The sequence below is a fragment of the Puma concolor genome, chromosome C1 (genome assembly GCF_028749965.1).
Source record: "Puma concolor isolate L17-30 chromosome C1, mPumCon1.1.hap2, whole genome shotgun sequence".
In the NCBI taxonomy this organism is placed as follows: domain Eukaryota; kingdom Metazoa; phylum Chordata; class Mammalia; order Carnivora; family Felidae; genus Puma; species Puma concolor.
This window is the reverse complement of record NC_141674.1, coordinates 146,331,001-146,350,246: the sequence shown is the minus strand read 5'-3', so window position 1 is coordinate 146,350,246 and position 19,246 is coordinate 146,331,001.

Here is a 19,246-nt window from a genome sequence, read left to right as displayed (position 1 = left end):
GATCTTAATTCCAAGGATTTTACTTTTCTATTTACTAGTCTTGGTGCATGGTTCATTCACCTCACCCTCAACTTAGGAGTTATCTTATGGGCGTCTGCCCAGCAGATATGTGGGGAGGCAACACCGAAAGACTGAGGAGGCGGTGGCCCTAATAGTCTTTGTCACAGATTCAGTTGCAGTAGTTGAGATGAGAAAAGATGCTGGTTTGGAAAAGAGTTGATAGCAAGTAAAATTGAAAGAAGCAGAAAGATCTGATACACATTTTGGAAGTAAGACAGATCAAATAGGCTATTAGATTATATACTGAAAAAATGGAAGAAGAGAAATTAGAGAAGATGTTTGGCGTCTGGGCCAGAACACTCTAGACAAAGAAAAATATTTGATCTGAGTATATATGTGCTGTGAAAAACAATGCTATATTGGGAAACTTTACTTGGAATTTAGGTTTAACCAGTGTGCTCTTAATAAATGTATTTATCAATACTTTACTACCTTTCCCTTCAACTGATGAAAGCATAATTGATTCTAATATATTATAGAATTTTTTGTAGTTTTTTTTAGACGATGGAGTTGACGTTTTGCTGTGCTTTGACCAATAATTTTAGATTTGAAGTTAATCTTTTAAATCTCACATGTCAGCCCTCACTCATTACTTGTGTTGTCATGTGAAGTTATAGAGGCCCCTTATACTGTTTCCATCAGCCAGCTAAAATATCACTTACATACACAGAAGAATTTGGGTTTCTCACTTCCAGAAATGTGTGCATGGGGTTTGATGATGTCACTGAGAAAAGGGTCATCAGTAAATATGTGCAAAACATACTCAGTGTTTTTAGCAGAAATCAGTCAGAGCATCTTATTCAGGGACACCCAGTTACGAATATATCATGACAGGGTGCCTGGGTGGTTCAGTCGGCTAAAAATCTGACTTCAGGGGCGCCTGGGTGACTCAGTCGGTTAAGCGCCAGACTTCGGCTCTCACAGTTTGTGGGTTTGAGCCCCATATCAGGCTCTGTGCTGACAGCTCAGAGCCTGGAGCCTGCTTCGGATTCTGTGTCTCCCTGTCTCTCTTGCCCCTCCCCTGCTTGTGCTCTCTCTCTCTCTCTCTTTCTCTCTCTCTCTCAAAATAAATAAACATTAAAAAACATTAAAAAAAATCTGACTTCATCTCAGATCATGATCTCACCATTCCCAAGTTCAAGACCCTCTGCAGGCTCCATGCTGACAGCTCAGAACCTGGAACCTGTTTCAGATACTGTGTCTCCCTCTCTCTCTCTGTCCTTCCCCTGCTAATGCTCTGTCTCTCTCTCTCTTTCAAAAATAATAAAATAAACATTTAAAAAAATTAAAAAGAAAAGAATATATCATGACAGTTATTAAAGGATCAAGTACAATGTGATAAAAATAAAGTCTGAATTTGTCCTTTGGCAGGTGATCATCTAATTCTTTACTCTCTTTTAGCATTCTTTCCTACCTGTATTCCAGAAAAAAAACCAGCACAACTTTTAAAACGTTTCCCTAAAGGGGTGTCTGGGTAGCTCAGGTGATTAAGTGTCTGAGTTTGGCTCAGGTCATGATCTCACTGTTCGTGGGTTTGGGCCCCACCTTGGTCTCTGTGCTGACAGCTCAGAGCCTGGAGCTTGTTTTAGATTCTGTGTCTCCCTCTCTCCCTCCCCTCCCCCGCTCATGCTCTCTCTCTCTCTCTCTCTCTCTCAAAAATAAATAGTAAACATTAAAAAAAATTTAATGTTTCCCTAAAAATTCAGAATAAATAAATCAATTATTGGACAACAGGAGAAAATACTGTTTATAAAAGGTTATTAACTTAAATATTTTATATTATTTTGTAAATATTCTTATAGTATACAATTAGAGAGAACATAAATAACCACCCAAATTGTATGCAAATTGCCAGAGAGAAATAATAAACTGTTCGTATTCTTTTTAATTAGGTCTTTTTTAAAGACAAGTTTTAGGTTTACAGTAAATTAAAGGCAGATACAGAAATTTTATCATATATCTCTTGCCCCTGTGCATAGCATGGTCTTCAACATTATCCACAGCCCCCACCAGAGTGGTACACTCGTTACAATTGTCCAGCCTTCATTGATACATCGTTACCATCCAAATTCCATAGTTTACATTATGGTTCACTCTTGGTGTTGTACATTCTCTGGGTTTGGACAAATGTATAATGGCTTGTATTCATCATTATGACATCATAAAGATTACTTTCTCTATCCTAAAATCCTTCTGTATTTCACCTATTCATCATTTCTTCCCCAACTCCAAACTCTGGCAACAAATGATGTTTTCACTATCACATAGCTTGTCTTTTTCAGAATGTCGTATGGTTGGTATCATACGCCTTTGTAGATTACCTTCATTCATCTAGTACTATGCGTTTAAGGTTCTTTCTTATTTTTTCTGATTTTGTTCACACTGAGTATATTTCATTGTCTGATGTTCTACAGTTTCTTTATTCATTCACCTCCTAAAGGACATCTTGCTTGTTTCTGAGTTTTGGCAATTATAAACAAAGCTGTTGTAAATATCCACACACAGATTTTTGTGGGAGCTCATGTTTTCCATTCCTTTGAGTCAATACCAAGGAGTGCAATTATTAGATTGTGTGGTAAGAGTATGTTTAGTTTTGTCAGAAACCAACAAACTGTCATCCAAGATGACTCTACCAGTTTGCATTCCCAATAGTAACAGGAGAGAATTCCTGTTGCTCCACATTTTTGTGAGCATTTGATGTTGTCAGGTTCACGATCTGAGCCATTCTATTAGATACGTAAAGTTCTATTTCTTATGTTTTTCTTTAATTGACTTCAAATGGTACTAAAAACTTCAGAAGTGAACATTACCCCCTTTTAAAAGTTATAGAAACAAATGTAAAGAGGAAAAAAAGAAGGAAAACTATGGAAAAGTATAAAATATGAGAAGAGTTAGCTGTTCCAAGTTTATATTTTGAATCACAAGGTTTTTGGCCAACAACTTTATCAAATAGTTTGACATTGAGCTATTAAAAAATAACAAGTTTTCGCCAGAATAATGACCATTGTGTCTCTTTTACCTATCAACTAATTGTAAAAGTGATCATTGTGGTGTTTGAATGTAAACCTTACTTATAAAATACAGTATTTTACCCAAGGATGGTGTCTATATTTCAAAACAGAAAACTCCAAAGTATTTGATGAATCTTGTGAAAAAGGTGCTTCATCCATTGTGTAGGAAAAAAAAATATTAGAGCTTCCTTTTTTTTTTTTTCATTTTGTAATCTGAATTTAAGAAAGAAATCGTCTTAATAGTTAATGTCCATATTGACACTGGAACCCTCTCTAGGGTTCAGTTTTGTTACACAAACGAGATATTTTACTTAAGATAAAAATGTGCTTCTTTACCTTTTTGCTGTTGTCAAATTAAAATCCACTGTGGTATTATACCCTCTAGCTCCATCCACATTGTCCCAAATAACAAGGTTTCATTCTTTTTTATGGCTAATATTCCATTGTGCATATATGCCATATCTTTATCCATTCATCTACTAATGGAAGTGAAATGGAAGTGAAATATGAAGTATAATGTAAGTGAAATAAGTCATTCAGAGAAAGACACATACCATATGATTTCACTTGTAGGTGGAATTTAAGAAACAAAACAAATGAGCAAAGGAAAAAAAAAAAAACAAAGAATGAGAGAGAGAAAAATCGAGACATAGACTCTTAAAGAGAACAAACTGATGGTTACCAGAAGGGAGATGGGTTGGGGTATGGGTGAAATAGGTGATGGAGATAAAGAGTCTACTTATTACGATGAACCCTGAGTAATGTATAGAATTGTTGAATCACTATATTGTACACCTGAAACTAAGATAACACTGTAGATTAACTATAGCAAATTAAAATTAAAAACTTAATAAAAACAAGAAAAGAAAATACGATGACCTGTGTCAAAAAAAATCCATCCACTATGGTAAAATTACTAGAGCAGGCAAGCTATGTGACAGAAATAAAACATGATGCTATTGGATTGGACAACAATCTTAGAGTTTTTCTGAAGCCGGAGTGCTATTATGTGTGTGTCCAGTGATAATGAAGATGAAAATTGAATGTGGTTCCCAAGAATAAATTTTTATCCTTATGTTCTGCACTTTAAAAAAAATGATCTTGATCTTACATTTCTAACTCACAAATGTTGTTGCTAAATTCTAGCCTTGGTTTAAAATCAGATAATATATTTTTATTATAAAACCAATATTTTTGGTATCTTAACATGGTATCTAAATATACACAAGAAAACACTTCCAACTCTACCCTTGAAATAAATTGAACTTTATTTTATGTGCCTTTTTGTCTTATTCCATGGCCTACAAAATTTTCTATATTTTATACATGTATTTTTCATTTTAGTCCTTTTTTAAACTCAATTTGCATCAGAAAATCTTTGGAGGGAGAAAAATGAAGAGAGAAGAGGAATCCCTACAGCTATTTCAGAAATATAGAATAGTTTGCAATACTCTAAATTTGAGGAGTCACTTGGAATTTAGAGAAAAACAAATAATTTTTGTTTAAAAGGCTCTCTGTTCTATAATAATTTGGATTTAGATTAAGGTTATATCACTAAGATATTCATGTCAGTTTAATGCTATTTATTTATTTGGGTTTTTTCTAATGCTGTTCATTTTTTTAAACCTTCTATTTATTTTTGAAAGAGAGAGAGTAAGAACGGGGCAGGGGCAGAAAGGGAAGGGGACAGAGGATCCAACGTGGGCTCTGTGCTGAAAGCAGTGGGCTAGATGTGGGACTTGACTTCACAAACCATGAGATCATGACCTAAGCTGAAGTCGGACACTTAACCAACTGAGCCACCCAGGCACCACAATGCTGTTTATTTTTAAAAGGGACTTTTGCAGGATACTAGTTAAAACTGGGAGTCTTTGCAAGAATTTTGTAACCTAAATTCTGTAAAGATTTGATTACAAGACAGGCCAAGTCCATAAAATCCATGTTGGAAATGACTATTTTACTAAAGGATATTATTTAATAATTCATAGATGTTTGAAGCTCCAGGAACCTTTGAGGTCGGAGCTCTTGGCAGAGATATAGGGAGTAGCAAATATAAGCAACTGAGTAGAGAGATTCTGCCTCAGGACAGATTAGATCTATAGCAATTGAAGAGAGTTGGAACTACAAACTTTCAGAGAAAGAAATCTGGAAAAAAAGCCAAGTCTCCTATGACAGGTATAGCAACAGAGAAGAGATTTTGTTTATACAGTTTTCCTTTAAAGTTTATTTTTGAGAGAGAGACAGAGAGAGAAAGAGACAGAGACAGAGAGAGAGAGAGAGAGAGAGAGAGAGAGATGGCATTCATGAGCAGGGGAGGGGCAGAGAGAGAGGGAGAGAGAGAATCCCAAGCAGGTTCTGTACTGTCAGAGGAGAGCCCCACGTGGGGTTCAGTCTCACAGACTGTGAGATCATGACCTGAGCTGAAATCAAGTGTTGGACACTTAACTGACTGAGCCACCCAGATGCCCCTGTTTATGTAGAAACTCGAAACAATTCATTAGATGAGTCCAGACCAATTACTTCTCTAAGACAGAAGTCATTTAACTCTACTAACTTCATCAATAACTTCTTGATCATTAAATCTGTCTTTGTTATCTTCCTTTCTTTATAGCTCTATGAAAAATGTGATCTTTGTTCTAACTTCTCTCTTGACTTTTTGTTCCCTGTCTTTGAAAAGGTTTAGGAGTCATGTTTGCCTTCTCTCCCAAGCTCTGAGCCACTTTCAAACAGTTCGCTGGACATCTTCACCTCTGTGTTCCAGTAGTAGGTCAAACTGGGGCCTTTCAAAAGAATGTCATTATATTTCTTACAATCTCAAATTGGTTTTTCACTAGACTCTTTAATTTTTTTTTTTTTTTTTTTAATTTTATAGAGACAGAGCATGTGAGCAGGGGAGGGGGCAGAGGGAGACACAGAATCTTTGGCAGACTCCATGTTCAGCACAGAGCCCAGCATGGATCTCAATCATGACCTGAGCCAAAATCAACAGTTAGACATTCGGGGCACCTGGGTGGCTCAGTCAGTTAGGCATGGGACTTGGTTTCAGCTCAGGTCATGGTCTCATGGTTTCGTCAGTTTGAGCCCCATGTTGCGCTATGCGATGGCTGTGCAGAGCCTGCCTGGGATTTTCTCACTTTCCCTCTCTCTCTGCCCCTTCCCCTGCTTGTGCTCCATCTCTCTCAAAATAAATAAACTTAAAAAATAAAAAAAAATAAAAAAAAGAAAGAAAGAGAGTCTGACACTCAAGCAACTGAGCCACCCAGGCGCCCCTAGACTTTTTTCTTTCTGAGAAGAGCATTACTTGAACAGCTGCTTTATCAAAGAAGGAATTAAAATAGGTAATAATCATATAAAGAGGGCATATTATTAATAATCAGTGAAATGCAAATAAAACCATGACATTCTATTATTCACATATCAGAATGGCTTAAATCAAACAGAACGACGATAGTAAATATCAGCAAGGTGCTGGGGCAAGGAGAATGGTCAGATGATCCCGGTGGGAGTGTACATTGGTATGAGTTTGGAAAACAGTTTGATAATATCAAGTAACTTTGTGCCATGCACAACTTTTAATCCAGGAATTGCACTCCCATGTTTATACCCAACAAAACTGATACAGATACATAACAAAAGGTATTGTAAGAATGTTTATGGCAGCATCAGTCATAGTTCCAAAGGACCAACAGTGATAGAATAGATGAATATATTGGGGTATATTCTTTCTAGAGAACACCATCCATCAATGGAAACAAATAAACTAGAGATATATGCCATAGCATAGATGAATCTCATAAACATTTATTAAGTAAAGGAAGTCAGTCACAAAAGATTATGTCCTGCATGCTTCCATTTTGTATGCAAAGTTGTGTCAAATACCAAGAATTCTGTAGGAGCTCAATAAATGTTAACTGTATGATTAGCTAACTATAAGTGTATGACCTCCCCTTGGCCTTCCAGATTCAGTACTTCTCATATTATCTATGATGAAGAACTAGGCTTTTTAATTTCCAATTTGTTGCAGAGAAAATTCTCCCCCAACAAAATAAAAATTGATTACTAGGAAAATGAAATTAAAAAATTAATTCATATGAAATGTAAGACCAACTTTTTCTTATTAGATGCAACAGACAAAATTTCATTTCAATAAATATAATTAAAAAATAACACAGAAGCAAATACAAGAAAATTATACAACTATATTACTCCATGAACGCTTGTGTACTAGTGATTATTCCATTGTATAGTTGTGTATACATTCCATTGTCTATAGTGAATATTCCATTGTAACTCTTGCTGTTTCACAAATATAACTAGTTATGAGTGATAGAGCCAGTGCTCAAATTAAATACCTATATGAAACAATTTGGATAAATTCTGCCCAAAGCAACATCTAAAGATTTTCATGAACCAAATGAGATTGGGCTGTTTTGCGGGGGGCTTAATTTGTCAATCTAAGGTTGGTGACAATGCTAAATGCACTGCAGATATACATAAACTTTTTGCAGTTTATTTTAATCAAAGAATAGAGAAAACGGTCTCACAGAAATGCATTGTTGGAACTGGAAGAAGATACTTTAATTCCATCAACCTCAGAATCTTGAGTTTTCATTTTTCTCCAAAATGAATCAAGTAAAGCAGTTTCAAAATTAATCTTTATACCTTCATTCTGAGATAGTTCAGTAATTTAATTTGCAACATTACAGTTTAACTTTAAATTAACTTTTATGAAAGAGATGAATTCTCTACCCGTGAATGTCCTAATATGGATCTTTCTCCTTTTTGTGTGTGTGAAAATCATATTATTACAAAATGAACCTCAGACAGAAAAATTTACAAAACACATGTATAGCTTAAAGAATTATATGACAAATAACTATAAGTTTATAAAACAGATCGTTATCAACTCTCTTAGAAACACTTCAGATATCCTGTTCCATAATGAATTCTTCCTCCTTTCTGTAAACAGCTATTATCCTTTGTAAAGAGGAGAGAGACCAAAATGAGACCACCATGTCTTTTATAACCTAATCTTGGAAGTAGCGTGCAATCACTGTGGGCATGTTCTACTGGTATGGCAGACCAAGTCTGGCGTAATGGGTTAGGCTGTGGAAGCCAGGAGGTGAGGGTCATTGGGGCAACTCCAAGGCAGTATATCCTAGTGGGGCAGGTGGCTACCATTCACTGTGGCCAGGAAAGTGGGACAATCCTACTGCTCATCTGAAATGCATCTAGAAACTGGGTATTCAAACCTCCCCTCCCCCCCTAGAAATAAGAGAACTATTTCCAGGGGAAGAAAGGAGTGCCAAGCAATCACCCTGCCTCCCGCACAAACACACAGTGTCTACTATCAGACAAGAAAATTTTAAATCCTATTTATTACATCAGCTTCTCATTTCTCTTTCTGCTTCACCTTTCTCTAGTTTACAGATCTAATGATCAAAAACTCTCAGACTGGAACATGTAATTTGTATATTCAAAATATTAGCTCAACATCTTTTCATACTTTTTAAAATGGGCATTGTTATCTTGTGTGTTTTTGAGTGGCTAAGACATAAGAAATTTAGCTTTACATTGATTGCTGAAATGAAAGAAAACAAACATATGTTGTTATGAGTTACACTTTCACTTCCACACCTCAAACACAACTTCCTAGGAAAACACGGGCAAGAAATAAAAGTTGCAACATACTATTATATTTGTACATTAGTTTTTATAGCCCAGGTCTGCTCCCTCAGTGATAGTTCTAGCTTCAAAACAATAAAAATCTTTGTTTTGGTATCTCCTATGTAAAAAGATTGCAATCATGATTGGTTAACTAGAAGAATCTGGTTACTTCATATATTTTAAGTAGACTGGTTTTCGAATTTTTCAAATATACGAAAGAACCTAAGTAGTCTTTCAAAAACTCCTTCTTACTTTATTTATATAGCTAAATTTCTGTGGGGCCATAAAATTAGGAGTACTTCTGTGTGTGTGAATGTGTGTGTGTGTGTGTGTGTGTGTGTGTGTGTGTGTATACACATATATATACATATATGTATATGTATATATACGTGTGTGTATATATATATATATATATATATATATATATATATATGCCACGTGAAATTCTAAATAAAGCCACTGAGAGGAGCTGTAACCAAGATGATGCAATTTATAGGCTGTCATCCCTATCCCTTTCGTTCGGTGAAGAAGTTAACAAGAATTCATTTTAACACCTTAGTTTTGAGTTTCGTCATTTGGAAAGCTGAGAATATGGCATGTCTTACATTTATAATAATGATCATTATTATTCTGTTCTTGTGACACAAGTTTCCTCTAGCTTTGAGCCTTCTAAAGTGGGGTTACTTTTAGTTGTCATGTATCTGTAGTTTCTTTTAATCTGGAACATTTCTCAGTCTTTTTTGACCTTGATATTCTTAGAGTCCAGGCCAGTTATTTTGCTGAATGTCCCTCAATTTGGGTTTGTTTCATATCACCTCATGATCAGACTTAGGATATGCATTTCTTACAAGATTTTTACAGAAGTGATGCCTTGTTAGTGCATCAGATTAGTTTGTCCCAATTTTGGTGACGTTAACTTTGATCATTGGTTAAGGTGGTATCCTTTGAAATTAAGTCACATATTGGAGGACTATGTTCTGGTTTTAACTAATGCTATTAAAAATTAAAGACAAGTTTTAAATTCTTTAGTTATGTTTTTATATGAACAATTTCAGTAGGACACTGAAGAAGGAAACAAAGACTGAGTTCCTGTCCTGTCGATAAATTATTTTTGTCCTCAGACAAAACTATATCTTAGCTTTTTAACCTGTACTATTATAAAACTCTTTGTAAAAGTAATTGTCCCCAAAGTGCAATGCTTTTACTCCTTTCACACAAATAATTTACATTACGCTTAAAATTTTTCACCTGCTATATTTTCAGGATGTAGTTGTCTTAGAGCTAAAAAGATTTGAAAATTAACCCCTTTGATTTTAGAACGCTTACACCAAGAACTAATTTACCTTTAAATCTCTACATGTTACTTTATGTAAACTATAAATAATTGGGGCACCTGGGTGGCTCAGTCAGTTAAATGTTGGACTCTTGATTTTGGCTCAGATCATGATCTTGTGGTTTGTGGGATGGAGCCCCATATCAGGCTCTATGTTGACAGAGCAGTCTCCTTGGGATTCTCTCTCGCTCCCCCTCCACCACTTAAGCTGTCTCTCTCTCTCTGTTTCAAAATAAATAAATAAACAAACAAAAAAACCCACATAAATAATTGTATGAAACAATATTGCATCAAGTTTTTTTGCTTTTTAGTGGGCATTTGACTATTAAATATTAACCAATATTTAAATGTAATATTAATTTAAAGTGAAATTTTATTTTTGCCTTAAATTCTGCCTTTAAAAGGATAAAAGAGCTGAACTGTAACTTATTTACTTACACATCAGGAAAATCAGATTTTTACTTTTCATTTCTAACTTGTAACACTGACAATTCATGTAGACATTTTTTTTTCAACTTGACTATTGGAGAAACGTGGCATGAGTAATGCATTAATTTGGAACATTAAGTTTTTGCTGTATAAGCCAGTTTTCTAAGAGGCAGATAATATGTGTTTTTAATAAACCATGCCTCTCATGAATTACTGTTCATTCCTATAATTAAATCTCTATTCTACTTATTTTTTTGGGTGGAATGAAGACTGAGACCTCTCCCTTGGAAAAAAAAATCTGCATCCAATCACCAATATAACTCAACACATTCTGTGGGTTCAGTACTACATAAACATTCTCACCTAATGCCAAATCTAGGGTTTTGCGAATTTGGATTGGCAAATCTCAACTAACAGAGTCATGTGAACAAAATTAAGTTCTTCATTGGAATTCAAATTTTAGAAACTTCATAGCTCTTAGTACTCTCACATTTGTATACACATAGGGTTGTTGGTAACTGTCTTGAAGTGTATGCAGGAGGTCCTAGTTAGACTTAACATGACTCATTAGATGACATTCTGGTTTTTTTGAAGTTTGTATTTCAGATGTTACGCAGAAATTTTCTATGCTCATTAATTGCTACCCACTCCTGGCAATTCATTTTGGAACAAAATCAGAAAAAAGGCACAAAAAAATCTAGAATGTGTTTTCATGGTTTGAAAATGTAAAATACAAAAGTGGATGGTTTGTTGGCACAGACACTTAAAATGTGGATTTTAATCTTTTGTGTAAAAGGGAAACAAAGGGGAGAAACCAGAGATTAAAACTTAGAACCTGAAATGTTACTATTTTAATATAATCCTAAGAACCAGAGACTAGAAACTTCCAGATATAGCATAGAAGAAGAAAAAAATATATATTCATCACTGTTCCTGAAAGACAGGTATCTCCTAGAGTAGATACTGCCTCAAATAATTTATTTTATGTATTCACGTATTTCTAAAATGTTTGCTTTGAGAAGCCCAGTTTATATCAGGCAGCTAAGTACAACGGCATCTATGAAATAAAGGAGCTAGCTTTTGAACCTCTGCATTCTAGAAAAGCATGCTAGAAACCTATTGGAATAAAGGTTGACAAGATAGCCAATACTTTCTTTCATCTAGAAAGCCAGTAGCTTTCTAGATGCTGGCATACAATGGTAAACAAAATAAAGTTATGTGACATACATTAATGGAAAATTTAGTAGATTCATTACAAAATGGCTATGATTTTTTACCCAATTCTTCAAAAGTAGTGTGATCTTACAACTCCTTCTCTCAAGAAGTAAAATCGCCTTCCCCACCTAAATCTTTTTTTTTTTTTTAAATTTTTTTTTTTTTTCAACGTTTATTTATTTTTGGGACAGAGAGAGACAGAGCATGAACGGGGGAGGGGCAGAGAGAGAGGGAGACACAGAATCGGAAACTGACTCCAGGCTCTGAGCCATCAGCCCAGAGCCCGACGCGGGGCTCGAACTCACGGACCGCGAGATCGTGACCTGGCTGAAGTCGGACGCTTAACCGACTGCGCCACCCAGGCGCCCCTTCCCCACCTAAATCTTGACTGGTCTTGTGAATTGTTTTGACAAGTTGAATACAGTCAAAATGACTTCTGAGTGTCAAACCCAGCTCTCAGGAGTGCATGCATCCTTGCTTGCTTCTATCCTTTCCATGGCAACACTGCCACCTCCAAGAGAAGCCTAAAGACAGAGATCAGTCAGCTGAATCTCAAACATAAAGAAAGCTGAATAAACATTAGAAGAGTTATGACCAACTGAAAGATATATATGTATGAGCCTAATCAAGACAGGAAAAACTGCCCAGCCATTTTGTAGAAATGCATGTTTTGAAGTGGTTTTGTTACACTGCAGTAGCTAACGGATATGATGTTATACTTTCTTTCAGAAAACATGTAACTAAAAGAAAGATGTCAATAGTAATATGTACATATGTAGTATTGCATATATGTGTGTAAATGTATATAACTAATAGAGGGACATGACAGTAATATATATTTTATTTTGCATATGTACATAGAGATTGAACATAAAATTGGATGAAAACATGTTAAAGAATATTTCATTGAAGTAAAATTTAAGAGATATGGGGAAGACATGATGTGAAACAAAATAAAATTTTTACTATATATTGATGAGTGGAAGATACAGGTCACTAATTTATTTTAAATATTGTAAATTTAGTTTTAACTTAAAGTATAATAATGATGATCTATTTTTTATATTGAGAAGCCTTTTTTGAACAACTTGGACTTGGAGTGTCTTATATTGACTCATTTGAAACTTCTTTTATAAATAAGAATATCCTGAGGGAAGCTATTTTGCTCTTAATTACTACCAATAGGAACACTTACTTGGGGATGTTTGTATTATGAAGAATCTTGAAAAAAAGTGAAAATGTTAACTTGGAATTACTTTTATTGGTTGCATAGAATGTTTGGCCCAGTTTAACATACTCTGGTATTTTCTAACTATAGAAAAACTCTCAAAAGGGAGATATTTCATGAACCATAGAATGAAACTCAAATAAGAGAAATGAGTCAAGTTGGGTGATAAGATTCTAACAAATAAAATGTTATCATAAGTAGTCTCACTAATCATTCTAAACTGGGAGATGATGATATTACTCTGATCTATACAGAAATCATGTATAAGAAGGCTAAAAATTATAACTATGACAATTTCTGGAATAAAAATTGCTAAAATATTTTCCCTGTTCTAGGAGGAGCGTATATTTTGTGACAAATGTCTTCTCTATTTGTCAAAGATATAAAGAGGGGAACTATCTGCTAACCTCTTCCTAGAATAATTGAGCCTGTACTCTTACATTTGCCCCACTACTCCAGGATTTTGCACTGTACAGTAGGTGATGATTTGTGAATCCAAAATTTGTATCTGTATTCACAAGTTATCAAGATGCAGCATTTCTGAGACGTAGGAGTTCCTCTTGCTATATACTTCTGCACTAGAAAGTATCCATTTTCTATGTTAGAATTATGGAATAAAGATCTTAGAGAGGATCTTGAGAATCTTGTAATTCCAGATCTTCATGTAAAACAAAGATCTTTAATTTTTTTCTGCGGTATATAGAGAATGTGGGTTTATGTAGAGCAAGATTTATCATCTGGTCACTTAGGAATGGGATTTATAGTTATTTTAATTGCATATTCTTACTGGTCGTTTTTAAGTAAAATGGTAAACTGGGATTCTATATAATATACATTTCCTATTGGTTATTTACCATTATTTTTTTGATTAGTTATTTTTGTATTCACAATAAATCTCTACTGGGCACTAAATCTGATTACTGAGGCAGTGACAGATGGAGAAGAGACATCACCTGGCCAATTACTAAGGCTGGCCAGGTTTAGCAGCTAGTGAAAGGGAAAGTACTTCTGTAGATAGCTGTCACAGAATAAGAACACAGATGTACATCTTACGCATCTTTCTGGAACACTAAGGGAGAGGATAAAAAGCATTTATATAAAACACTGAAGGATATCAATTGGTCTATAACAAATATCAAAATAATTCTCCCCTCTGAGTGGCACAGTAGCATGAGATGACATTGGTAGATGATTTCTACTCACCTTCCTATATTATTAACCTGTACCTTGGATTTAGCTCCTTTATGGTAGAGCCAAATCTCAATATCATGGAGGATTGAGTTAATCTTATTAATTTAGACTGTTTGCAAAACAAAGCTTTACAGATTTTCCCCCTAAATATATGTCAAATTAAAAATGTTTCAAAAAAAATGAACTTATGCATTTAATAGATTTGAAAAATAAAATAAAGAAAAAATAATTATTTGATGATACAGGAATTATATTTCAGATCAACTCTCATTCGGAAATTTGAACTTTTGAGAATAAAAATTGTCACTCATATTGTGAATAATCTCTTCTAAAATTCAAGTACAGGAAGAAGAAAATATTCCATGTTCCTACGATTCTTAAAAGCCTCATTTCTGGTGTATGTATGTGGGTGTGTGTGTGTCTGTGTGTATTTGTGATATTCTCTTTTTCTTTACAGTTTGATAGTATAAAATAAGAAAAAGACAACTATTAATTTGTCTGATATAGTCTAGTCTTTTGAAAGTAAAGGCAAGTATTTCAGATGGTGAGAAACTACTCTCCAATTAGCAATATTCTAATTTTCATAATAAGACTGATTCTCCTCTTTTGGATACAAGAGTAAATAAACATTAGCAAAAACAATTAAAAAAAAAAAAAAAAAGAATGGCTTGCCAGATCCAGCAGCTGGCTGGAGGAATTGGGTGGTGGGTGAGGTTATTAATTCCCAGAAACAACAATATGGGGTGGGGGTTGTTAAATAAACCTAAATGTGTTTGGGAGAACTTAGTGAGCACTCTGGTTGGAAATCTGGAATCAAAACACTCTTCATTCACTTGCAACAAGTGGTGGAATCCTAGCTTGGTGGAGCATCGTGATTGCCCAAATTTTCTTTGCTTTGCAGAGTTTTGGAAAGATAGGCCTTAAGAAGTTGTTCTAGCACTTGAAAGATATGGGGGAAATAATAATTATAGCAGTTGGGGATCAGATTGAATTTTGTTAATCACGAGAGATATCTTGAAAAAAGAGAAAAGTTTAAGTGAGTCAACTATCAACTCAGGGCATACTGTAAGAGACAGAAAGCCTCTATGGAATATATACAAGGACTCCCATTCTCTCTCATAAGAAGGAAGACTATACAGTAACAAAGTCAAAAATTTACTCATTAAAAATACAAATACATTGGATTCACTATCCTGGCAAGAATTGTATGCAGGGGTTCAGAAAATTATTTCCCACAGATCAAGACCAGCCCACCACCTGTTTCTTTAAAGTTTTATTAGAATGCTTCCATTTCCATTGTTTGCTTTTTTCAGTGAGGGACTATTTTCACTCTACCATGGTAGAGCTGAATAGTTACACGAGAGACAATATAGGCTGCAAAATTGCTAATATTTTCTGTGTGGTCCTTTATAAAAAAAATGATACCTTATTCCTGTCCTATGCTTCAGTCTGGGCATAACTTTAGTCAAGGCCCAGACAGAAAAAAAGTAGGACCCTGAAATACATGATGTAAAGTTTGAGGAGATGGTGTTGAGATCTTTCGATTCCCAGATTTCCCTGTACCCTCTGGCATGAAACAAACTAGCAGTATCCCTTTTATAGAGGAGATGAGACCTCCCATTTCCTGGAGACTCGATATTAGGCAGATGTTTCACATGATAATGTTTGATCTCCTCAAACTGGTAACTAGAGTTAGATCTCAGCAAGACTTAGGCAAGTCCTATAAAAGAAAATGGATGAGTCACCAATAGGTGTTTAGAACACAGTTAATATGTTCTAGAGAAAATGAGCACAATATAATTCAAACCAATTAATTGAACAGACTCTAATGACTAGTATTGAATTTGTAGCCAAGGAAACCCACCAAAACCCAGAAGACAACCTATTAGCTATTACCCTTTAACTTTCTACTTTTCGCTAAATAGATAACTTGGTTGTAAAAGAAGGAAAGGTAAAACTTAATACGAGATCTGAAAGCTTAACTACACAAGAGAAATTCTGAAAATAGCTCTTTCTTCTATCTTCTTACTACTCTTTTTAAGAGCTTTTAAGAGAAAAGTTTTACATTCAATGATTCAGAGACTGAGAAGAATTCTAGATGATATCAATAAGACCATGGAACTTCTCAGATTCTCTGTCCTATGGGATGAGAGCTATGATACATAATAGAAAGGCCAAGTGGAAACTTCAAAACTTGCCCTCCACCAGCCAAGAAAGAAATAAAAATTAATATCATATCCTGGGGAACGGGGATGATGGAGGTTAGCGATGCCATTAAAGACCTGTAGGATGAAGGTCATTATTATATCTCTGATTAATTCTCTAGTTTGGCCCTTGAAGAAACAGGGTGGATATTTGTTTGTTTGTTTGTTTGTTTGTTTTTAAATAGCCTACTGTAGCGTACCACAGGTATAACCAAGTACTGTAACCAATGTCAGGGGTTGTGCCGGTTGTGGTATCATTGCTAGAGGAGACTAATAAGAACGTAAGTAGCTGGTGTGTGGCTGCTGATTTGATCAATGAGTCATCTTCCATTCCAGTTATAAAAGAGGATCAGCAATAGTTCACGTTTGTACAAAATAAACACAATTATTCATTTATACATTCCCCTCATCCTTATTTTAACTCTCCTCCCCTCTGTTATAATATTGTATGAAGGGTCTAGACCACCTTGCCATTCGACAGACATCTTATGTTGGTAGCGTCATGATGATTAGATAGGATGAGAAATAAGTGACTAGTACACTGTGCACTGTAGTGAGGTACATATGTTTTATAGTGTGGAAGATAAACCCATGAAGATAGAGTCACCTTTCATATTAGAAGATTTTAGGGGTGCCGTGATGAAGAACATTTTAGTATATCCTCTCCAAAGTCAAAGACAAATAGTTGCATGTTGCATCCTTCCCATCAGGAAAGAAACACTGCACTGAGTGAGCCCCTTTGTGTCCTAGAAGTAACACATCCCACATCCAAAAGAAATATGCTGCAAGCTTAAAGTTGATCCTAAAGCAAAAAAGTGCTCTGTAGTAGACCCTGGTCACAGTGCAAGTAATTATGCCAATAAAACCATGCATATATTAAAATGTTGATGACAGGAAAGAGAGACTTGCTTTGTGGGCCATATGATAAGGTCCAATGGGATAATCACATTGTAGAATTTGGATTTCTAGAGCAAAGCCATCAGCCGTAGCAAGGAATTATATGTTCCTTGAGAAATAGCTCTTAGTGTTTTAATGGTAAAAACTGAACTTGACCACTGGATGCCAAGTAACTATGTGTCCAGAACTGATAGTATGAGTTGGGTTCTATAAGATCCCAGCAAGTCATAAATTTGGACATACTAAGCAGTGGCCATCATATATTTGAAATGGAATATACTGGGTTGAAGTTAGACAAGACTAGATACTACAGGCAAGTTGCACGATCAGGCAGATCAAACCCACATGACACCCTATCTGTATCAGAACCCTTTCCCTGAGTTGCAACTATGGTCACATGAGAGCCATGTCTTGTCAAGTGAAAGAGGAAAAAGCCCAATTTGTTTCATAGATGTGTCAGCTGGTATGTAGATACAAGCTACTAATGGATGGGCAGAGATGTGAGTGGTGCCTTGGTCATCCACTTAGGGAGGAACGGAAAAATGGCCTGAAGTAAGAATGTATACAACAGATGCCTGCCCATTTTCTTAGGACCCTGACAGCAAAAGCACTAGAAGATGTGAGACACAGACATGTGAAGTAGAAGGATGTTTATGAACACATGGCAACAGACGTGAAGTGTGAAGGTTGTGTATCATCCACCAGAAAGCATCCACCATGGAAGAAATACTGAGCAACTAAGTAGACAGAGTGACTTGGCCGGTTGAAGTTGTCAGGCTTTGCCATTGGCTGCGCCAGAACTGTCAGGATGGGCACCTACATGTAATAATTTCTGTAGCAGACATGGTGGCTAGGTATGAACCTAAAAACATGGACTCCCTCTTACCAACATCAGTATAGCTACTGTGGCCTCTGGATTTTTCTATTTTTCATCAATAGCATTATGTTGTTATTTTCTGTTGAGAGGTCTCTTTGGCAGTATCAATCAAAATTTAAGTATGCATATCTTTGAAGTAGCAATTTCACTTCTAGGAGTATATACCAGGAAATACTGATGTATTTAGACAAAGATTTTGTGACGTACACAATTTGACACATCACATATGTAAGTCAAATTGTCTCAAAATAATTTTATTGCACTTACAGAGTTTTGGTTTTGGTTTTGGTTTTGGGTTTTTGGGGGGTTTTTTGGTTTGTTTTTTGTTTTTGTTTTCTTTTGTTTTTTTGCTTTAAGATTTTTTTTCTCCCTCTTTCCTCTCTCCCACCAGCTATTTTCACCTCTTTCTTTTTTATTGACAAAGGAAAAACAGACAAGAAAAACTTTTAAAAGTATGTGAGGGTGATTGGGTTACCTCAGACAAGCTTAAATACAATAGAATTTTAGATATTCTGCTTTTGTCTTCATATATGCTGCTGAAAATATTTACTAAGAGAGGTGAATGCTTGGAACACTTTATTTCTCCAAAGATTGTGATGACTCTAAGGATAGAGTAAAGCAGGAAAATGTATGCTCATGATACTGGGTGCATTGTTGACATCTGGGATAGTGAAAAATGAAAAAAAAGGACAAGTTTATAATTAGTGCCATTGACAGGACTTGGCAAATCCCAGAGAAAGTCACTGTGATCATGGGTTCTGTTTGAAAAGAAGCCTCCAAATTGGAACCAGCTTTGATCCCCAATAGCAAAGGGAACTGCAACTCTGAAAAATATTTACTGTTAATTTTAACCATTAACAATGTTAAATCCAGAAAGTACCTAAATGATCACCGGATCCCAAGGTTTTATTTTGTGGATGAAACGACTGTCATCTATTTGCTTAAGTCAGACCACAGCTGTGAGCTGCTCCTTCGCCAGGCTAAGGTCTCCATCCTTTCTTGTTTTAATGCAGTTTCTTTACCGAAATGATCTTTGTAAATGTCATTTCTCTCATTCTGATGATTTATCTATTTTATTTTTTAAAAAGTTGTATCAAATTTAATCTATCACAAAATGCAATTAGTGTTTACATA